The sequence below is a fragment of the Camarhynchus parvulus genome, chromosome 5 (genome assembly GCF_901933205.1).
Source record: "Camarhynchus parvulus chromosome 5, STF_HiC, whole genome shotgun sequence".
Lineage (NCBI taxonomy): Eukaryota > Metazoa > Chordata > Aves > Passeriformes > Thraupidae > Camarhynchus > Camarhynchus parvulus.
Genome location: NC_044575.1, coordinates 19,918,911 through 19,943,359, shown reverse-complemented (window position 1 = coordinate 19,943,359; position 24,449 = coordinate 19,918,911). Strand labels below are relative to the sequence as shown.

At 36.1% G+C, this 24,449-nt stretch overlaps 1 protein-coding gene across 7 annotated transcripts in view; it reads left to right on the top strand.

Annotated features, from left to right (window-relative positions):
* The window catches only part of LRRC4C (leucine rich repeat containing 4C), a 204,158-nt gene that overhangs the window by 146,678 nt on the left and 33,031 nt on the right, over nucleotides 1–24,449 (top strand). For 2 of the 7 annotated variants that reach the window (XM_030950584.1, XM_030950590.1), the window contains exon 2: nucleotides 3,715–3,847. The exons of 4 other annotated variants lie outside the window; for them this stretch is intronic. The gene's annotated coding sequence lies outside the window, so the exon portion shown is untranslated. Of the gene's footprint in view, nucleotides 1–2,757; nucleotides 3,848–24,449 lie in introns of those variants that run through there. One more of the 7 variants, XM_030950585.1, reaches the window with a different exon arrangement.

Here is a 24,449-nt window from a genome sequence, read left to right as displayed (position 1 = left end):
TCTTCTGCTTATTTATGTTCTTTACTGTCATCATGGTAGCATATGTTACTATGTTTAGTCTTTCTTTAATAAATACTATTTTTTCTGCAGATTTTTTCATGTCTTTGCAATCTATAAAAATATAGCTGCTTTGAGAACAATCACTAAAGCCCAGTTATAACTTCAATGAGTTTTTCTTACTTATTGCCATAATGAATTGTCAGAAAATATTTAAATATTTTAGGCCAAATTTTGATCAATTACTGGCCTAAGTCTGAAGTAAAATCAGTGCACTTGGAATGAGGAGCTGAGTGTTGGAATAATAATATTGATTGTTTTGAAAAGGTTTCTTGCAATTCTCGTTGGTGAGTTAGTTATTCAAGCAAAGATTATACTTTCATATTGATGATAATTTTCTTGTTCTCTTTTTCCCACTAAAGCTTCATTTCCTTTGTAATTACCTTTTCCCACACCCTCCCTAGCATTTCATTTTTCTGTAGTCCATATCCAGAAACTGAAGGCATTTTGCATCTCTTTCTTGAGGAAGTGAGGGAGGAAGGGAGGGAGGATTGTATCTCTTTTTAGTATTCTCTTCTTTTGGGAGCATAAGTGCATGGCAGGTGAGGTTTTCCAGTGTAAATGTAGTAGATTTAGTACCTAATTATAGTATCTGAAATTTTGAATGGGACTACATGGAACTTATTTTTCCATATGCCCTGAGAAAGTTCATTTTCTCTGGTTGAATTTCCTTTTCTAGCTGCTTTAGCATAGTTCAATTTTATTAATTCTGTAGAAAACCCTATTATACATTTTCTTAAATGAAAATGCATGAAGGAGTTTTTCTCTATTGTCTATTTACATGCCCTTGAACTTATTAAAAGCAGATTTTTCACAAAAGTAAGTGAGAAAACAGACATGTGAGTCTGTGGTTCTGGTACTCTTCAGTAGGTTTATTTTCAGAGAGTTTGACTTAACATTTAAAAACATATGTAATTATGATCATACTTCGTAAAGGGAGGAAACACCACATGCTCAAGTTTTGCTATAATAATCATGCTCTGCGAAAAATGAACATACGTATGGAAACTCATTTTCAATAAGCAACTACTTAATTTTGGATTATATTCGGAATTTATTTGTATTACAATAACTCAGAGGAATACAGATTGAGATATTTGCTGCTAACTACAAATTTACATTACTGTGTGGAATGACAGTGGGAAAGGAACTTGAAAAAATTGTTTATTGTTAGTCCATGAATAGAAAAAAGGAATCCTAGAACTCTGTTTACTTCTAGTAACTTTCTTCCTCTTGTTTATTGAATAGTTTTGCTTATTTTAGTTTCTATGAGTATTTTCACTGTTTGTAAGTTGCTCAACAAAATGTCATTCTTTTAACCAGCAGGTAATTTTTGAATAATTCCTATCATTCGTGTTGTTACTTTTATCTTATTTAATTGGACACTGATATACCACCCTGCCAATATACCAATATTTTTATTGCCTGTTACAATATTTTTAAATATATATTCTTTCCCTCCTATTGAATTTGGAGTAAGTTTTTACTGATTCATAAGTATATGTAAACACCAAGATTTAAAAATGCTTCCATAATCCTACAATTTATAACAACCTAATCTTTATGTATGTAGCCCTGTTGGTAAGAAATTGAGTGGAAGTTAAAGATCTGGTTTCAGATTTATGTTCTGTCACAAATCCCCTGCATTTCCTTTAAGGACAAAACATAGCTAAAGGTCAACTTAATCAGAAAAAAAATGGAATCAAGTGATTAAGGTATATTGAGATATCTTAAGACATATTGATTTGTTGTGCTTCAGGCGTCAGAGTGATCCAGAAGTAAATGCAACTTCTTCTGTCTGAGCTCAGGGCTGGAAGTAGTGAGACACAAACCCTACATCCTCACCATGTGACTGCAAACTACGAATACCTGGCATTTCTTTACCACATCATTTGAGAGAGCCTGTTAAGCCTTTCAGGGCACATATTTGACTATCTCTTCCTCTATCCCCTTTTTTTTTCCCCTTCTTTTCGATTGTAGGAGATTTCTGTGTTGATAAGGGCATAAAGTATTTGCAAAGTGCTGGTTGAATAGAACTGGCAAGAGAATGTGTATTTTCTTAATGTAGCATAGAGATGTTTTTTGTGAAATCCCCAATTTTGCACTTATAATGAAGGAAAAAAAAACCCCAAACCAACAGAAAAACCCCTGAGGAAGTAGTCTTTTCCATGCAAAGCTGATGGCTGGCTCAGGGAAAGACAGTCCATATCCCGTTTCAAACTACTTATTATAACAAGCAGTCCCATCCAAACCTTCCAGATTGTCCTGCTTTGAGTCACAGACACAGCAGATCAGCTTTAGTCTCCATTTCCCTCTAGAGCTTGGTTGATACTGGAACTGTTGGTGACCCAGAGCAGTAGCACAAACTGTCTTCATATTAAGGAGGATCTGCAGGCTGCATGAGCACAGTAACCTAACATAAGCACCTAGGAATCCAGGGTGAAAAAACTTATCAATGAATCAAACCAACAGGGAGGGCAAGAAATACCAGTGTCTGTTACATCAGTAGCTTTCTACAGAGATTAAGCTTTTGTCTAACAGAAACAGCTTTTTCCCAAGCAAAATCAAGGAGGCAGGTACCTCTGCAAAACTGAGGACTGTGTTCTTCACTGAGACACTGAGATGACATGTTTGGAATCCACTGTTAGAAGGAAGGAACAAACAGCTCTTTGTTCCTGCATCCTCCTTATAGACATTCTAATAAATAAATATATAAATGAAAACTCTCCAGAATTAGTATAGACTAAGAAAGCTCTGTGGAGGTTGCTAGGCAGCCAAGGCCAAAGGAATAGAAAGCAGGCAGGTCTTTGAAAAACAGAATCAGTGACTTATGGGTTATCTGAAGTCATGATTTACTCAATTGTCATAAACAAGAGACAGTAGAATTTATTTTCCTTTGCAAATTAACAATTTTTTAAAAAGATTCTTTAAAAATGCCTGTTTTATATCTCATACCCATCTGTTTTGAAGGTACAAAATTTTATGCATTTTTATTTTTTTAAATCTTTACTTATTACTGATACAGAAATTTGATGCAGTATATAGAGGCTATAAATTGAAAATTATTTATCAAATGAATTGATTTTTAAACTTTTTTTCAATTTTAATTTTTCTATGGTGTGCATATAAGACTCTAGAAGAAGAGAGTTTCCAATGCTGGAAGGAGTGTCTTGCCCTCAAGAGGTGTACACAGACAAGTTTCACTGTCACTAATGACAGGAAAAGACCTGAATTCAACCACCTTGCCCTCTATGGTGTATGATGAAGCTACTTATTACAGAAATACAGAAGAAACTACCTCCTTTCTATTACTGCTAAGTATGCAAAAATACAGGCATTTCCAACAGGCAAGGCAAGGTTGTCATCTGTAAGATTAGGTGATCACATTATTGACTAATTGCTGCCTTTGAAATCTTTGTTTGTATTTATTCCTTAAAAGTCTTCTTGAAATAACTGTGCCTTCAGCAGTTCTGCCACACCTACATATATTGAGGGGGCACTGTAATCCTACAACTCCCCTCCCTTGTCAGATTGTGTGTGACAACTCTACATCATGGTTTAGTCTACCTGAATTATTCTCTCTCCATGTCATCAATTTATGTATAGAGAAAATGTAACTGCTGCATCACAGTTTCTCAATCTGTGTTTCTTCCACAGGGTGGATGCTGTGGGGGGGTCCAGGCAGCTCTGTGGAACAGTCTCCAATGGGCTAGTAGGATGAGAAGGTCCAGGGGTAGTTTGGGAAACGAGGAGAAACATCACCTCCCAAGACGGTAAACCTACTGAAAAGGTAATTCACGTTAGGCTATTGTTATGCAAGTCAGCTTTTCAGGCCCCACGGATGTGCTGGGATGCGTGGCAGCACACTGGTAGGGAAGGGGAGCACAAACCTTTGTTGTTGTCTGACTCTTCATACAGCATCCCTTGAATATCTTTCCTGAGTTTCTTAAACTGTGCTGAGTTTCAATTCCCATCCTTGTGTGAGAGAGAATTTGAATGCTCTATCTTACAGGGGTTTTCTTGTTTTCCTGTGGACCTGTTAGAGAATAAAAATCACGAATTTACAGTAACTTTCCAAGAAATTTATAGGAATTAAAAATTTTTATAGGAATTAAAATCCTGAAAATGCCAGGCTATAAGCCCTATAACAATTTAGCAGAGTAAAATGTTCTTTCACTGGGAGAGCTAATAGTTGAATTTTTAGAAGTACATAATCATGTTTTATTGGGTTCTTTCAATCTCATCTTGGCTACTGTGCTTGTGGAGACTCTCTTCCTACCCTGAAGCTTTAACTATGGATGCTTTTGTTCCCAGCATTTCAGAAGTCCAAGAGAATGTGCAAACTAAAAATGTGTCATCCCTCAGAGTAACTGTAATGCTTTCTCCTTCATGTTGAAAGTTGAGCCATGAAGCATCAAACATTTTCTGCAGTCCCAAAAGCCCAGCTATATAGTGTATTTTTGAGCCCAGTTAACTTATCATATGTCCATGTTGTACACACATTTCTTGGTTCTCAGCTAAAATTAAGTTTGCTGAACAAACAGATTTTATTCACTCATCCTAAACCAATCATTTCCCATGGTATGTTTTGAAATATCTGACAGGTTGCCTTGCTTCTTCCCTTTATTAATGTGCCTTAATGTATGCAGAGTGCAAGAAAAATAACAATGGAAAATCACACTGGTAGAAAATAAAATGGGATTTTTGATGCAAAAGTTTTCATAAAGATCTATTCCCACATCTCATGAGACACCAAAAAAACGTAAAATATCATTTAAAGGGGAATTTTTTTTCTTTGCTCAGTATAGATGTTTTGGCTGGTTGAATACTAGGTTAGGCTTTCAAATGTGTCTGGGAAATACCTTCCTTTTGCTGCTGATGAGCTCCCTCCAGCTCCCTGACATTCATTCATTAAAACAGTTCAGAGAATCTACTGCTACAATTCACAAAGTTGTCACAGAAGAAAGGTTTGATACTAGAATAGAGGCCTTGCCTCCTGCATTTATACATGTGATAGTTTTCAGCTTATGATCTACTTTTCAAAAACCTAGCTTCTCCAGACCTAATTTGGTGTTCTATTATCTAGTAGAAATGAGTTTATGGAGCTTTTTTTAGTAAGGGCCCAGTAGTCTTCACAAAAAATAACACCAATTTGTCTTAGATACTTTACTGTAAACAAAAGACAGGAATAGCTTGCTTATGGTTGGAACTGGTCTGAGATCCAGAGGACCCAGTGCCAGTCCTTTACTGTGTTTCAGGCGTCTTGGTTGCATTTTTCTACCTACATTGTGGGCAGACTCATGAAACTTCTGTTATGTTCCTTTGCTGATGCTTTAGTGATAATCCTTTCTTGAAGGGGAAAAAGGATCTTTGCCCAATAGTTAATAGGTGTCATTAAAAGAACTTTAAACTAAATTTGAAGCGAGAAAGGGATAAAACCAGGCTCACTAGTGAAAAGCCTGGGGGTAGCATGCCGATGTTTATGGGATGGTGTGCTAGCAGGTCCATCAGTCTGCTCAATGATGTGCTGAGCACATTTAAAATGCCTTTATACTAATATACACAGCATGAGCAGTGTAGTGGGGTTGACCCTGGCCAGATGTCCAGTACTCACCAAAGCTTCTCTGTCAATCCCCTCCACCCTTGGACAGGAGAGAGAAAATATAAAGAACATTTAATGGGTTGAGATAAGGACTGGGAGAGATCACTCCCCAAATACCATCATGGGCAAAACAGACTCAAACTGAGGATATTAACTGAACTTATTACTACCAAAATCAGAGCAGGATAATGAGAGGTAAAATAAATCTTAAAAACATGCTTCTCCATCCCTCTCTCATTCCCAGCTCCACCTCTTCACATCCAGCAGTGCATGGAGACAGGGAATAAGGGTTATGACCAGGTTATCCCAGGTTGTTTCTGCCACTGCTCATGGAGAGGAATCCTTCCTCCAATCCAGTGTGGGGTCCCTCCCAAGGGAGATGGTTCTCTATGAACTTCTCCATTGTGAGTCCATCTCACAGGCAACAGTTTTTCACAAACTTCTGCAACTTGAACCACAAGAGCAAGGGCAGGATTCTCCACTGGGGACAGGTCAGTGTGGTTGTATGTACAAATCACAGGAAGAGTCTGGAGAGCAGCTCTGCAGAATGAGATCTGGGAACTGGATCACTGGCACGGGCTTCCCCAGGGAAATGGTCATGGCCCTAAGCCCAAGAGAGTTCAAGGAGCATCTGGATGATGCTGTTAGTCACATGATTTAGTTTTAGGTAGTCCTGTGAGAAACAGGGAGTTGGACTTGACGATCCTTTCAACTTCAGATATTCTATGGTTCTGTGAATCCAACAGTGCCATAGAGAATCATTTGTATTTCAGGCTTTACACTGGAAAAAGACATTACAACCCCTCAAGATACAGGGGAAAGAAATTGAAATTAGAGGGGATGTCATTGTGATATCTTCATCTGCAACATATTAAGTGAAGTTGGAACTTCTCCACTCTTGAAACTTCCTGAAAAATAGGAAACCTAATGGATTGATGTTTCAGTCTCCGATTCCCTGCTTAAATTGTGTTTCATGTGAACTATTCTTGAAATGCCATTTGGACTGAAGGTAGGAGAAGATAAGAGTGCTGTTTTAATATAACTTGAGATCTTGATGTTAAAAGGTAATTTATATTTTCAGTAAGAGGCTTTCATCTTCATTGGACTCTAGTGATATTGATCTGATATCAGTAATAAGTATGTATCCTTGAATTCTGGCCAGATTCTGCTTCTGGTATGAATGACAAATGTTTCACATTGTCCTAGCAAATAGAACCCTTTCTGTGCATTTCTTTGGCTGGTCAGTTTACAAGTGGCTGCATTTTGCTGGTCTGTTTGATCAATATTTTCTTTTGGTACATTTTAAGATTAATGGGTCTGAATTTTCAGTCACTGTGCCCCTTTGAGGGTATTTAGAGTAAAGTCATAGTAGTTAATGCAGGGCTTGATTTTGTTTCCTGTTTTCTAACAGCTGAGGAACTAGTTGTCTTCCATGATTTATGGAAAAGTCCAAACCTTTCAAATTAAGGAAGTGTATACAGCTTCAGAATTAATTATGTTCTTAAACATAATGAAAATCTCCATTTGAAAATGAGGCATGCCCCAGAGTTTGAAACAGAACAGAAGAAATGAAATATTCAAATTAAAACAGAAGTGACTTTCACCTAACAAATCCCATAGCCATGCTTAGAACAAAGCTTGTCTCTTGAATGTCTGTGTGGGCAAAACTAGCTCTACACAGCTGGAGGTTAAGAAGACTACAGTCACAAAGCATGAGCATGCAAAACTGGCAGTATCCCTTGCTAGCAGGCAAGAAAGCACCGAGAGATCTCAAGGTTTTGTCTTAGAAGAAAGAACCCTTAGGCAGAACCAAAGTCAATAACCCTTAAGAGTCAAATAGAGACAGGACAGCAGCAATTCCTTCAATATTTCAGAAAAGGGCTAAAGCCTGTGACATGACAAGGATAGACCATTGAATCTCTGAAATTATCTGAGAAATCAAATATGAAAGGGATGAGCTACCAGACAGCCTTCACCTGCATTACTGAATGCCATTTAAATTGCTCTCTCTACAGCTGATAACAATGTTTATAATAGTTTTCTTATGTTTCATATTCTTTTTGTTTAAACTTACTGTGTGAAATTCTTCTTTCGTTAGAAAATGGTTGAAAAGCTAGTCCCCTTAGTGTGTCAGATTGCCAATGATTCAGTCTCTCAAATTACTTTTCCTCATCTCTGTAGGGTTGGGCTTTGTTCATCTGCTTTTGTTTCTCTTATTTTTTCTCTGTTATTATGTAACTTCTTTCCAGTTATGCTCCTCTTAGTTTGATAAATTATGATTTCCCTTTTCAGTTCTCAAGTTCTGTTGTGATAGGTAGCAGAAAACTGGTCATCTGATACTGAATGAGAGCAGTTTGTGATATTTACTTTTTGTAAAACTGGATGTTCAGGTACCTTCCTCTGAATATTGTGGTTCCTGTACTGTTCCAGAATTATGTCCTGCAATTTTTAACATTTCCTTTAACAGAAATTTTGCTTTTACTACAGTAGAATAAAACTGGGTGTGGAAGAGTTGATCTGAATACCAAATAGAATTTTTTTCCCTGTTGTTCCCTTGACATGTTGGGGATTTGGAAAACATAAGTTGTTGATTTGGCAATATAAAATTGATAGATAACAAAAGATCAGCTTCAAATTGCTTTAAACTTTTACTTGCAAAAGAGAACATATTTAAGCAATGCGAAGGGGAGGGAAAGAATTTACTCTCAAATGCATCAAGTAGATCACTTTTTATTGAGGTGACATTTGCATCTGCTGTAGAAGGTGAGACCTCGGTGAGAAATTGTTAACATACCAGAAATCAGATGCATAACATCTTTTGTTTATATCCAGTGTCTGATGTAATATTTATCATGAAACTATTGAGATCTGAAAGATTGAAGAAGTGAAGGTTGAACAATCTGGATTAGGAAATATGACTATTAACAAAGCAGATGAATACACCTTACATACGCAAATTACCTGACTGCAGCTAGAACTTCCCAGGACATTTAAATCTACCCAAATAATCTACTCAAAGTAGCAGGGGTGGAAGTTATTCTTGTGGAACCTCATAAAGTGAGGGGAAGGGAGAGAATTCATGTCTATGTGGCCTTTGAGCAAGTGCACATTGAAAGAAATGTGCATGAGGGATGTGAATGAAGCCTACTTGTAAGGTTAGAATAGAATGGTGATTTATGGTGGGTTTTGGGGTTTATTTTTATCTTGCAATGCTCTGTTTGCTTGCTTTACATAAAGAAATCCCAAATTAATCTCAAATTTTGCTAGGTATAACTTTTTTCTGAGTAAGCCTGTCTTATGTTCAGGAGCAAGATGCATCACAGTGAGATGTAGGGCTGTCCACAGAGCTAGAGGTGAAAGGAAAAGGGGTGTGTGCAGTGGAAAAGGAGATGCACCTCAAGACACCAGTGCTGAGAGTGCTTCCTGCTTCTCTGTTAAGCATTCTTATGGGAACTGTGAATGCCAAGTATCAGCCTTTGGGAAGGAATTCCCTCTGGCAAAACAGTTCTCTGTTCCTCCTGCTTAGAAGCAGATGGCAAAGAGGAAACGCACATCACCAGGCAGACCTGGGTATTCTGTGCCTCTGTAGGCTGAAGATTGCTGTAATCCAGTAAGTCATTGTTCATTTCAGTCACACGGATATTTGAGCTGATTTAGAAAAACCTGCAAATTATTTTGAGGGCAATACCTGCACTTTTTATATAAAGCAAATGAGCAGTGCAAACAAGGCTGATTTTATGCCACATGGAACATAGCAGCTAACAGAACTAAACTGTGAATATATTTCTAATATATTACAGCATTGCTTTATATTGGCCAAGTTGATTATTATACTTGTTATAATATTATTTCTAATAGTTTTCTAACATTGTTATGTTATGGCAGTGCCTTTGATATTTTATGAAAAGAGCTGTTTGAACCCAAAATAAAAGAGAGGTCTATATCATTCAGATGCTGCAATGAGGGAAGCATTATATTTAATCCTCTTGATTTACAGCTATTGACTTCTATTTCTTTTAAAACTTTTTTACTGGGATGAATGCAAGAGTATTTGACTTCAGAGTCATTCACTCCTTTAGATACACAAAGTAGCACTGTACACAATGAGCCTCTGATGAATACAGAAAAATATGCTACATCAGAACAAAAATGACAGTGCACGGGTTAATTTTTTAATAACCAAGAAACACAGAAGTGTTCAACTTCCCTGAATATTGCATTCAAAAATGTGATTCTATGGCAAAATTTCACGTTTAGAAGCAGTATAAGTGAAAATGAGTAGGTAATTTATCTTTGCAGCTTCTGTTTGATCATTATTCCAGTTTTACAAAGACATAGAGATGCAGCATTAAGAAAGTTGCAGGGGGTAGAACCTCTTCCCTATTGACTTTGATCTGGAAATCTGGGCCATTTTCTCCACAGAAAGTTCCACTTTGAATTTATTATTGCACATATTTATAGTTCTTTGAGAATCTGAGATACTACAATTGAAAATTGCCTTAAAATGTCTAAACAGAGAAAAGCTGTCTTAGGTATGGACATTGCATAGAGAGATGCAAGGATGGTCCTGTCTCCAGCTCCATACACTACCTTGAAAATAAAGTAGCCCTTTTTATAGCAAGGGATTAATAGCTAAACCAGAAAATGTTGTTCAGTGGCATAAGTATCCCTATTTAGTTTTGCTAGGAATACTAAAGTTTTGGCAACACGCAGTCCAATATTTTTTGAGTTATAAGCAAGAGATCTTCCCATTTCTCCTGTCCCGATCTCTTCTAAGCATATATTAAGCATTGCAACTAGCTGCTGAATTCCACAATAATGATAAATGTTGTCAGATATCCACTAGCAACAAATATGGGAGCCACCATAATGCATTCCTTTGCTGCAGCTAAAAGTTAAATTTAAAATTACCAGTATGAGGAAGAAGGGCTCTAAAAGTAGAAATTGATACAGAATTGCTGATCATTTAAAAATGTAGTTTAAAAAAAAAGGCATCATGGTCCAAAAAGAAAAAAGTGAAAAATAAGGCTTGCACACTGAATTGGATTGATCTGTGTTAGCAATAACAAATTCAAACTGCATATAAACTTTGTGCATCCTGGATGGTTGTAGAGTGAAATCAATGATCATTCTTGCTTGCATCAAATTTCTTATTTACCTGATTAGCAGCAAAAGAGTGGAAAATATGGGTTTAGGTATTTGTGCAAAGCAATGACACCATTGCTGTGCCTCTGCTATGTCAGAGTCAGGTGATCAGAGAGTGATAGCTGTTGAATCTCTTGAGCATTGGATCAAAATCAGATCATGCGTTGCATCCTTTCTTAACTCCATGTTTGTGAAGTATGGTTTCATCGCTATTTTCTTCTGTACCACTCCAAGGCTTTTTTCCTTCTAATGGTTCTGTTTAGACAAAATGCCACCAGAAATTTTTTTCTGATGACCTTTCCACTGTCCCAGTATAACAGGCTGATGACATTCAAATGACAGCTGAAGCTTAATTAGAAAATCTGCATAAACAAGATGTACAGCCATTCACGATAGATGTATTTTTTTATATTTTTATTTTCTACTTTTCTTGATTAAAAAACATGATATGAATAAGGTTTTATAAGGTGAAAAGAGAAATCAGATTTTCATGGGGTTTAGTCTCATGTGAGAAATGTAAAGCTAATCTTCTATTTAGGAGTGCTTTGCTTGAACTTATTGGCATGCATCCTCCTTTCCACTTTGCTAAATGTGTTCTTCAGCTTCCTTCATTTATGAATATGGAATATTAGACTTTACTTGTCTTACTTGCCAAAGTTTCATATATTCCTGAGCCAAGTGTGAACAGAGAATTTTCTATAGTAGAGACTAATGTGGAATTTGGTGAGAATTTTGGAGTTAATACTGTAAGCTATGCTGTCTACAGAATGAAATAACAAGAAGACTTTGTTCCATCAAACTTATAACTGACTTCCAAACAAAAAGTATTCTAGGTTCTCATAGGATATAATATTATTCATTCCTCTATTTTGAAATTATTAATATAATCAAGGAACATGTAAAAACTAACTTAAGGGTCATACAGATGAGAAAATTTTGTTATTATAATGAAGTATATAGCTTCCACTTTTAGTCTCAGAAACAGATTTCAGCATGTTTTCCAGGCATTTGCTACTTTTGATCTCTGAAGTAATCACAGAACAAACAAGAGAATAGGAAAAAGTTAACATTTTCAGAACACTGTGGACTATGGTAAACATAGCCTGATTTGAAACCTCTTAATTCTGATGGAAAGATACTCTCTGAATTTCAAGAGGAATGTTGGAGCTTTGACTTTAGAATATATTGCCTGTCCATTCAGGTATATGAAGATATATACACACTTGAATTTTTGTTTATTTTGCTGTCATGCTAGCTTGTACAGAAAATTCTTGAGTGTTGATTAAATTGTGTGGATGGATTTTGATAATTTCCACATTACTACAGGTAAAGGAGATAAACTTCAGAAGTGTTGTAAACAAGTGAAATGAATACAGTATGGGCTAATTTAGAATGCAGAAGAGCTGGGGTTTTGCTACAATACTTAAGTTTTATTTGGAAAAAAATATTATTAAATTATGTCAGTTCAGAGGGAAGTTTCAGAGCCCTTGACATATGGTGCTTAGAACCATACCTGCCACGCTGTCATTTCAGACATCGCAGTTATTATCTCCAGTGCCATGCAGAGGAAAAGGACAAATTCAGTCTCATTATTATACATTATGTTCTTCACTTGAAAAGGCTCCATATTCCCTAGTCATGCCTATGAATTCAGTGCACGTAAGGAATTACATTGAACTGGATACGTAGAGAATTATGTTGATCCTTACCTTTCTCTATATCTATCTTTATTAATTATTTTGAGCATTAAAATGAAACTAAATTTATGAGACTTGTGAAACTTATTAATGTTAAATTAAATTGGATGTCTTAGCTTTATTATTTTACTCAAAATTTAATGATTTTTTAGGATTTTTGCTGTGTTACCTCTATGACAATTGCGATAGAAGTGTGCATGCACAGTCCATTAACAGCTCTACTTTTTACTTTCTTCATTTTCTGAACCAGAAATTTGCCATACTTCACCTTCTTTGTTTCCCCACTTCAGAAGGAATGTAGTACATATGTAAGGATTGCTATGGTAGAATCCTTTGTATTTCCAGTAAAATGTGGGAGGGATAGAATGGTTATACTGCATACTGCATATACTGCATCAATATAAATATTATTATATTATTCTCAAGTGCGTGATCATGTTTTAGTCATTCCTTCCCTTACATTCACCATCCATTCAGACCTTGCCTCATTTGTTGCAGAGGATGACTTGAAGAAGGAGCTGCAAAGACATTTCAGGATTTTTTTAGAATGCTTGTCTTTGCAATTGAAATAAACTTTTTGTTGTTTTTTTGGTATTTTTTTAGTTAAAGCACATTGCTTCTGTTTTAGATATAATACGTTTTTTCCTGCTATTATTAGGAATTTAAGACCCTTTCACTGCATACTCAGAACTTCCAGTATAAACAGCTGGAGATCTGCACATGGAGGGAAGCAGGCTATTGAGTTGAGATCAGCAGTGCATCTCAACTGAGAAAGGAGGGTTCTTCCCTAGACCTGATTTTTTTCCTCTGACAGTAGGTAGTACAAAAAGAAGGGATGTCAAGGACTAAATACTCCAGATGCCCTGACTTGTGCTGCTATTTGCATATTTTACACTCCATCAGTTTCTCTCCAAAAGAAAGACGGATGCATTTATAATATGACATTTGGTTTAACTTGGTATTGTTTATATAAGCTAAAAGGAAAATTGATTAGCTTTTCATGTCTTTCCTCCTGCAACTCTGAAGAGATGTTTTTGGTCTCCTTTGATGTACTCTTACTCTGCATTTAATCAATGCTTCTGTATTCGCTTTGTCTTGTAGTTCTATCCTTGTAGACTTCAAGAGCCTCATCATGTTTAGTTCTTTTAAAAACCTCATGGAAAACACTGAAAACAATTCTTCTTGGAAACAATTCTGCCATCATCTTATTGATTTTGTATGCATTAAAAAGATTTAAAAAAAAAATTATATTGCTGACTCACCCTGTCCTTCTCTACTCCAGATATGATTCCGTACACCCTCTGTCATTCTGTCTTCCATATTGGTGGTCTAGTTAGTAATTAGCCCTTGTCCTTGTGCCCTCTAGCTCTATTTCCACTCCATCCTGATAGAGTAGTACGTTTTGCTTAAGTTTATTCTGTCCCTGCTGTTTGCCCCTACGACTGTTAATGGGGCTGCAAAATGAAATAGAAAGATCTATTTTAAACTTATTCTGCCTTTACAGGAAGGCTTGTTATTAACCTGAGAGTTGTAACCCTCTTTTCCAGAAATCTCTGCAGTGAGAGAAATTGTACCAGCACAACCAAATGTGTGTTCAGGGGGTGGAAATCTGGCTGGGGACACAGGTGGCAGGATCTTCCAGAGAAAAACAGAGTTGCCAAGAGAAATGGCTGTGGAACAATGGTCTATTCCCTTGCCATCTCTCTTCAGATCTTTTACTTTATTGATTACATTTAGGTAACTTTCTGAAAGTTAAAGACCCTCTCAGCTCATCTGTTTTGGCGTGATCTCCACTAATCAGTATTAACAAATCCTCTCAGGACAGAGGAGTAAAAAACAACTGCACTTATTGACTTCTTCATTTTAGAGGAGCTGAACTGTTTCCAGCAATTAAAGGTAATTTGAGCTTTCTGGGAAGTGTAAAAATTGGAGTAAGTAATAATAGTGTCTCTTATTTCACAGCCCTGCAGGGACTGAGCTGTTGTTCACTGATAGCTCTCTTTTTAACCTTTGTGTGACCTTCAGGGGATTTATGACTCACAGTCAGAGAAAACCGTACTAATCTGGTGCACTACTTGGTCTCAGATGTCACCTTTTTGTGAATAAAATGTGTCATCTGCTCTTCTCTTATGCCTTTGCTCCTTTGGAATCAGGAGAAATACAGCATGGAGTATTGGTATTATTAGGAGATTTATTGCAGGAACGTGAAGCCATGCATGCACAGAACTTGTTAAGCAGTTCAAGTTAACTAGGCACAAGTAGGTAGGAGCCAAGCATGTGAGACCAAATCAGACAGAACCTCAGGACAAGCAATGACAAGTGATGACATAAAAATGGCACCTTCTTACCTAGTTTTTGCTCTTAGCTATCTTTACACTCTGTTTTAGTGACAGAGATATATGTTTCATAAAATTGTGCCAAACCTGTGTTGCTACAGGAGGGGCTGGCTCCTCTTCCACTGTAAGGATTGTGACTTGTCAAGAATTTCATATTTGGGGAACATGATGTAAGGTGCTGAAAACTGTTGGGCTTGGTTTCCAATCTAGAGTTTGAGATCCTATCACTTACAAAGAATGGGTATTCTTCCCCATCAGTGGACAAAAAAGACTGCAGTTTCTCCCTGTTTTTAATTTTTATTTATTTTTTAAATTTTATTTTAATTTTTGTTGTTTGGTTGGTTTGATGTGCTTTGCTTCGTTTTTACTTATATTACCCATTAAGAGATATAGATTTAAAAGCTTGTTAATTTTTTTCTCATCATCTTTTGGGATTATCTTGAGCTGATTCCAATCTGGCTTAATCTCAAATGTTCTTGCTGTTATTGCTTATCAAAGTAAATTATTAGTAAATTTAAAGTTTTTTCACATGCTGCAAGACATTCCTCAGTGTCAGAGTGTGGGGTTGGTATGATGAAATAAAATAATTTTCTGATTTTTTAAAATCATTTACTGCTCTTTTTTTTTCAAGTTTATAGCAGGGTAAAATTTGGTACTTACATGATATGACTATAATTTGAAATTATTTCAATCATGCAGCATTTGTCTTCTCCATTCTAAAGAATACAAGGGATTCTTCTTATTTTTTATTTCCTGGTTTCCTTTCTGTCATTGTGTTCATTCATATAATATATTCATATAACACATGAATTTTACAATTTTGGCTACTACAATCCATATGATGTAGAAAGTGTTCCAGTATAGCATAGAGGGAACAGGAGTGAAGCCCAAGAAAATCAGACAGAAAGGTTAAACCTTAGACCAAAGTCAGCTCCTGCAGGACATTGTACCAATCCAGTACTTCCCTCATCTTTTGACTACAGTTTATGTGCTTTTCTGTTAAACACCTGTTTTTTATGAGCCCCAGAGCATTCCCAGAAGTTTTATTGTACCACTTCAAGTCATAACTGATACTGTGAGGATCTAAGTACTTTTATGTTCTGTTCCAAGTTGTGAGGCGTTTGAGGTGACCAGTACTTTCCAATATTTGGACCTCTAGCATAGTGCTGCAATCGTAACCTTTATGTCTGAAGGCTTAGATATTTGGCATATTATAAGTGTAAGAGGAAAAACTATCTGCATTTTGAAACCAAGGCAATAGAAAATTATTTTCAAATAATCTTGCAAATGCATTTCATTCTCTTTGGTTATAGTGCGTATTACACTCTGAGCTCAGAAAATACGTGGACAGATACATAATTGAGAAGTTAATCCGTAGTGCTGCTTTACTTATGACACTCATATGAAAAAATCTGGCTATTGGGGAGCTAGAGCCTCTAAGATGAATGATGAAAAAAATAATAGGTAGTATTTAAAAATACTGGGATTTGCCTTTTTTTTTTTCTTCCGGATGAAACAAGAAAACCGAATGTGGAAACTTTGATTTGATATTATTGTCTTAGTGGTAGCTTGCTTTAATGCATGTCTTTAAATAGTGTGGTGTTTTGAATAGGAACTATGACCAGACTTGTGTGGACAATATGCAACAAGTGATCGATGGTGAATGCCTAGAATAGAAAAGAATGAGAAAAGATGGCAAGTAGAAGAAAGCAAGATAGACATCTATATTGTTTGTTAAAGAGCTCTGCGGTAATCAAGTTTTAGAGATTCTTAATCTTAACATTTTAGCTGCTTTCTTAAATGATATATGTAGTGTGGGAGATGCAGTTACATTGCTGCAAGCAAAGCTGCAGAGAAATATATGCTGTAGATAAGTATTTAAAATGACAGTGGTGCGTGCATAGAAGAAACCTGACAAGTTGTGAAAATTGGAATTATATCTCTGTATCACTTCTTCCATGATATTCTGGGAACTATGTTAAAAGGAAACAGGAATAATCCTAATGAAACATGATCTCTTCTCTATTCTGAACTACTATAAACTGAGTCTGACTGCTTACTGCACTGGTGACATTTTTTAATCCAATGTAATGGATTCCAGCACTTGTCTGGGCAGCTGTTGAAACCCTCCATTGATTGCAACCTATGCCATTTTTTATCTGCCTGTTTTTCATTTCAATTATCATCTCCACCTCATTTTACCTCTTGTGATCAGGTGGATATCTAGCAAATTTCTACTATGAAAATGATAGTTCACGTTAGGCTGTTGTCTCAGTTGATAATTAAATCACACTTCAGAGGAAAAACTTATTATTTATTTTCCATGTTTTCCAGGCTCAGTATGCTCATTCCTCCTCACTGAGTTTTGATCCTTTATTGCACTTTCTTTTAAATCTGTAATTGTCAAAACTCTCTTTCAGGGATAGAACATATGTCTCCTTACTGTCTTGTTCATATAAGAAATTTGAAGTCTCAGCCCATAGTCTTCAAGGGAATTGAGGGGCCCAATTTGTTAATTTACCACTGTTTTGTATATACACTCTTGGGTATGTCACTTAAGCTGCCTAAATTTAATGGTGTTTAAAATGAATACCATAAACTTAATTCACTGGATTATTGTGATCTAATTAATTAATCCTTTGAAAAACCCTTTGAAGTTCCCATTTATAAGGTGCTTTATAAATATGCAATAGTCATTGCAATAAGTTTATTTCCTATGTTTCAGCCCAATATCATGTGGATTTAGGAATGCTACTTTGTTTTACTCTCCCCACACATAGAGCTTCCCTTTAGTTATGACCTAGTGGGTCATGATTAAGTTCTCTCACTTCTCAGATGCACCTCTAAGTAATGACTGTTTCTTGTGTATAGATGTATCAACGTGAATTTTAAAGATTTATTATTCATACTCCATATGAATCACTGGAGTTCTTCATTCTAAAATAAGCCTTTTGAAAAATGTAGAGTATTTTCCTTTCAACCTTGTCTGCAGTTTAGAAGCATGCACTGAAAATGTGCTGTTTACAGGTGAGGGATAGGTCCTGCACTCAGAGTCTTAAAGAGGCCTGAACATGTGGGCTATTATTAATACTGTTTGGTACCATAAAATATTACCCAACAGCACTGCAGGTGGGGTCTCACCAGAGCAGAGCAGAGGGGCAGAATCTCCTCCCTTGCCCTTGCTTTGGATGCAGCCCAGGATATATTTGGCTTTCTGGGATGCAGGCACACATTGCTGGGTATTGTTCAGCTTTTCATCCACCAGTAGCCTCAGCCCTTCTCAGCAGGGTTGATCTCAATCCTTTCATCCCCCAGCATGTATTGACACCAGGGGTTGCCCTGACCCAGGTGCAGGAGCTTCCACTTGGCCTTGTTAAACTTCATGAGATACGTATGGGAGCACTTCTGCAGCAAATTGCCCATTTCAATTTCCTTTCTATATTAAAATCTACTTCAGTTTTGTATGTGACAAGAATCTTGTGTCATGATGTAAGTACATCTCATACATAAGTAAGAATGTGGCTGTATTAAGTACTTTTATGATCAGGATCCAAGAATCCAAGGCATCCTCATCCTGTGTTAGAGCAAAAGACTGTATTTTATTGATATCTTATTTAGACTTCTAGATCACCTTATTTTCAAATTATTCCTCTAGCAAGTTGATGAGAATGAAGAACTAGGACAATTTAACAGCTGAAGTGGCTTTTCAGAAAATTGCCAAGTTATTGGCATCACTGACAATTTACCTGGCATTGTTATATCTAATGCAAGATGGCTAACTTCATTAAGGGGAATATTAGCTGTAGGGGGGCAGACAACTGAGGTGATAGTTCTTTACCCAACTATTGCTTAATCACTTCTATTTATTGGCCAAAAAAGGATTAAATAATATTTATCTATACAAATATAGTTGACACCAATTTATGTGAGTTTATAAAACTAAAAGAACAGAATAGGCAGAACCTTTGTAATATACCTGAGAAAAATATTAGCATTACTTGAGTTTAAGGAATAAAATGGGGAAAATATTAATAGACTGTCAGATAATACACATGTAATGCTATAGTAAGAATTATTCTTCACGTCTTTCACACTTTTACAAATATTGGAAACACAGCATCTGCAAACTTTAATTATATCCTCACTGCTCCACTGAAAGTTTATATTTTTAACCCTGATGAAAAGTCATGTAGCAGGTTTGGGTTTTTTAATAAATTTTGAACTGTCTCTTAATCTTGGAAAAAAACTCCGAACAGGCAGAACATAGTCTTTTTTTCCTGTACTTATATTTAATTGCAATAATACCTCAGTCATTTTAAACATTTACTTATTTAATATATAAAACACTGAGATAAGTTTATAACATGATCAAAATAAATATGAATTCATGGAATCTAAAATTTAGGAAGAATTTTATAACCGATGAGAATAAATTCTAAAGTCTAGGTTTTTATCCTTTATCTATTTAGTCTCAACTAAGAAATTGCTACTTGCAGGAGCTTTATAGTAGGAATATAGTAGGAATTGTGTTTGACATGGGGTTCATGTGATAGTTTCACATGTTGTTGCCTTTGTTGTTGAAGGAATATATGTGGTATTAAAGTTCTGAATATTTTTCTCAGTTTCCTGTAATTTAGGAAGCAATGACTCAAAGAATAAACAAGAGATTGATTTTATTGTATCAAGGCTCTGATTTCTGAAAGTGCTTATATAACAGCATCTCTAAAAGGTGCTGATGTCTGGGCTTAGGCAAAAGCATCTGTTTTCAAAATTCTGACCCTGGTAACTTCTGTGAAAGCCCATAGGGTCTGAGAGACATAAGAAATACTGTAGCTTGAACCTTGATCTTTTGCATTTCTTTCTTCTAATAACTCTACATTAAATATAAAGGAATATTTAAAATGAAAAAATACTGTTGAAGAAATGATTGATATTAAAGAAAGAGAGAACATGAAGAGGAACCATGCAATTGGTAGTGTAATTTCTAAGTCTTTCTGCTCTAGTTTTATTATTCTCTGTATTTAAATATTAATAGAGTCAGTGCTACTTAACCAAAGTCATTCGTATCATCTCACCAGCCTACATGGAATCAAGGCAGAATGAGCTTCAGCTCTCTAAGTGAGCAGGAGATAACAATGCAGCATGACACAGAAATGATTGAATTTGCCAGCAGTGTTTGTGCAATGCTTGCTAATTTACAAGGGCGTTTTCAAGTGATTCAGTGGCTGGGATTCCTTGGGGGCAGTTCTCTTGGGCACTGAAACTGAATCAACATTTAAATGGTTTTACTTTTGGAGTAGCTTAGAAAAATCATAAGTAAATAGATTTTTAAAAATATAATTAATACAGCAACTGTAAATCATGCGAGGATCATTTGCTTTTTGAAAGGAAAGAAAACTGCTCACGTTTGGCTGAGCATTTTGCACTGTATTTCTTAAAACTGTGAAGAAACGTAAAATGCAGGTTGCTGGAATAAGACAAGTCCAAGTACTCACTGATCTGGATGAATCAACTCCCCATTTAGTAAATAATGAATTTGCTGTAGAGGAAATAAATCGAGCTGTAATCAAGCTGAATTCAGAGATCTAAATTCTCCCTGTTTTGCCACTGCTGTGCCTGCGCCAAGGCATCCCACCTTTCCCTGCTTGAGGTCCACTTTGGCTAGAAACAAGAGAGGCAATGACCCCTTCCAAAAGAACATCCAAGTAAATAATTTTGAAATCACAATGTGTTATTTCCATCCCTTAGGTGTTCCTTCCAACCTCCAAGAACTCCTATTGTTATTTTCCTTTGTAACATCCCCCAGATGTTTTAAAAGATGACTATTAATGTTCTGCTGCAGTGCCCACATTTCAGTAGCAGAGCATAAGGAGGATTGCCTTGCTCCTGTAAATGTACTTTTTCTGTGTATTTGCAGCTGCTAGACATTTGCTATGTTGGTGCAATAAATACCTGTGCTTACTTGAATGCTGTAACATCTAATAAATACAGAATTTCAGGTCTAGATATCTCTTTTCATAACAAGAAGGAAGGTGACATTTTGGCAAAGACATAGAGCGTGAGCAAGAAACAAATCTCCTGCTCTTGCCTTTTTGATTTCCTGTATATTATTGGAATTCTAGAAAAAGTCAAATCAAAAGTCATTTTAATTAGACAACGACTTTGGTAAGTTTTTGGCTTCAGTGAAACTGCTCAGACTTCATTTTTGCTAGATGCCACTCATGGGTCTATATTAGCTCTTTTTTAAAAAAAAAACTTTCTCACTCTATATAAGATAATATTATGAATAGAATATTTATGGAGTACTTGATGATTAAATGTTTTTTTTTCTCTTACAAAATCTCTGGAAGGAAAGTTATAAAATTCAGTTCTAGAAGCCTCTAGGGAGATAGAAACCCCAAAATTGCAATCCTTTGTAATCAAAATGAGAAAAATTTATTTTTCTCTTTGGTTTTTTTTTCTAATGAACTCTTGAGATTTTAAACATTGCAAAAGAGGTTCTTGGAACAAGCAAAGTTTCTGATTGCCTACAGTAGCACACTAGAGAATTCAGAAAAACAGATATGTTTCCTCTGATTTATATATAGCAAAACATTTGAAAGTTAAGCCATTGTTCTTGCTAAAGAAGTAATTCAGATTCTAGGGTGCGAAGACTGTTGCTTGACTCTTAGTGTTGGTGTTACTGCCTATTTTACATGCCCTTCCAATTCCTTGAATTTTCCTTGACTGCCCTAACTGTGAAGTAAAGATAAATTCTTATAGTGTCCTTTGGCTGAATCTGCATCAGGCCCCTCAGCTTCTGCCAGTCTAAAGATGCTAAAACTTTGCAGGTTTACCCAATGAAGCTCCTTCCCCAAATCTGTGTCCTTGATACAATCTAGTAGTGGAATTTCTAGTTGTATTAACTTTTGAAACAGCAGGCAACTTCTGTCTCTGAACTAATGCTTCTTTTTGCTAGGCTATTACCTAGAGAAAAGCTGCAAGATTTTAATTGTTTTAAGCTTTTTTGCACATACTTATTAAGACATGGGTTTTGAGTGATTGGTTTGGGATTTTTTGATTGCTTTTTTGGTTGCTAAACCAGTTGGTTTATCTCCTTGTACAAATAACTCAAAAGTAAAGCTAAAGAACAAAAGAACTGCAAGGACTGCTGGGAATTGAGTAGCATTGATGATTAATGGCCTTCTGCCTCCGAAAACTGCAAGTCAGATATGAAATTTCTTGATAACAAAACTGGAATTTCATATTTTAGTTCATATACATATTCAAACTTATATTACTATGTGTGCATGCTTTCTTCCTGACATGCACCTGAACTTTCCATCAAATTTTTTGTTGGTTACTAAAATGCTTTCAATTAAAAGGGTTATGTTGTAATTTCTGTTGTTGTAAAAGCCTTTAGAGGTTATGAAATGACATTGGATTTGACAGGAAACTCAGATACAGAGGCAACATATACCCACAATGGTTAAGATTCAAATCAGAGTATGTCAGTTAAGTTTGGGGAGCTAGTAGTAAACATATTGAACTAATCTGAGAAGGAAGGTGGTTAAAACCAGCTGATGCTTCCCAGGAACAATAACAATGTTTGTGAATATAATTACGGGTAGAGCTCCTGAAGTCTGGCTTGGCTGCAAAATCTGTTTTAAAACATAGGCTTTTAATTTTTCTTTTTTTCTTCTATCCTTACCTCCTATTCTCTTGACACTGAAGTGAATTTCATTAGATCTTTACTTTGGAATCTGCTTTTATTTATTTCAGGCTTATGAAACCATATTATCTCTTTCTGGGTTTGGCTTCAGAGGCACAGTGTGAGAACCATTATACTTGGGCTTATGGAAACACTTTTATATGAATTATAACTGGAGATTTGTACCTTACCCAGGCAAATGGCTGCAAATGTCCTCTTTGGCAGAAGATACTTCTCTCTGTTGGAGGTTATTGCTATGTATCTTTCGCAGTAGTTAGAAGTTTGAAAATACTCAAAAAATAGAGGATGTTTGGCAGCAGTGTATGATCATAATTAGCAGCTAATTTCTTCCATTTTGAAGATGCCACTCTATAAAATAATGGGGAAACTGTGCTGGCTCCAGGGCAATGTATACTGTAGCAGTGTACAACTGGTCACTAACCAGGAGTGACACCAAGCAGAGACATGCTTTAGAGTTTTTATCCACATCATTAAACAACTGGAGTTTTGCCCACAAGTTCAAAAAGAAGACTAATACTGGAGAGCTTGGGTCATAAATGTGCTCTTGATTTTTTTAATGGAATTAGACAATTACTTTTGCCTCAGTCCTCACTTTTAAGATCAATTTTGGGGTAAGATTCTCTCAACATTACCACCATGATTTGCATTTCCAGATGTTACTATAATAAATGCAATACCTATAACGAAAAATATAGTTCACCTTTTCATAAACATTGAGTGCAAAGTATACATACAAGCCTTGATTGAATAGATCAGCCTTCAGTCAGTAAGACCTACCTATTATTCAGATAGATCTAAGAATATATTTAATGTGTCTCCAACCCATGTTATCAATCTAGACTTAAATCTTTCCTCAAAGGACGCAGTTGCTGTTTTTTCTTATAGTAGGAAAAAGTGTGGCGTTTTCCCCAATCTCCTTTTCTTTTTAGGTGAGTCATTGCCATCAGCAGATTTATAGAGATTAGTCAGCTATTTGTTTTTATTTCAGAATGGGGATAAGCCTTAACAATAAAGAAAACACTACTGACTTTAGAGTTAAGGGAGAGCACAAGGCAATTTGTGTAAATCTCATTGCAGCTCATTACTTTTAAACACTAGGAACGAGGGTGTTTATTGAACACTAGGGATCTAGCAGATCTCTATGTCCGGCCTTGGCTGTGGAACCATGAAGAAGCCCGTTCACTTAGGTCATGCAGCCCAGATTTTACACTACCCTCAAATGTGCTGAGTCAAGACTGTAGGAGCTGAGCAAGCTTGGCAAGAGCAGTCATGTGAAGCAGAATTTATTGCTAAGGCTCAGGCACTTCCAAACCACAGTCTTACATATCCAGGGCAACGTAAGATACACAGCCAATTCTCTCTGCTAGGCTCCCTGGAAAATCTTAGCTTTAATGTAATTAAGCAGCAGAGTGAGCTCCATGATGGTGCGAGTCTCACACACCTTGCTGACAGTTTCACTGTGTTGCTGCATTATGTCTCTACTTTGATTAGGCCCAGATACATTTAATTAGCAGGTTGTTTGATCAATTAGATAATGAACCCTAAAGTCACCTTCTTGCTTAGATGTGCTTTGAAAAACAATTTTAGTCTTAGTGACAGATCCTCGAGAAAGAAAAGAGGAGAAACCAATGCAATTAAAATGTGAGTGCACAAAAATGCCTATATGACTCTGGAGCATGGAACTAAAATTGCTTTGAACTCTAAAACATAGAAGACATTGAGTTCAATGAATGTAAACACCAAGGTTTTCCACTGAGTTATCATTTGATTATGTCTATAATGAATCCGAGAAAGATATTTGAAAGTGTCCTTGCTCCCACATCATTGATTTCTCTAACACCACAGCTGGGCTAATACTGAGTCAAAATTTAATGAAGTTTAGTGCTTATGCATCACTCTCA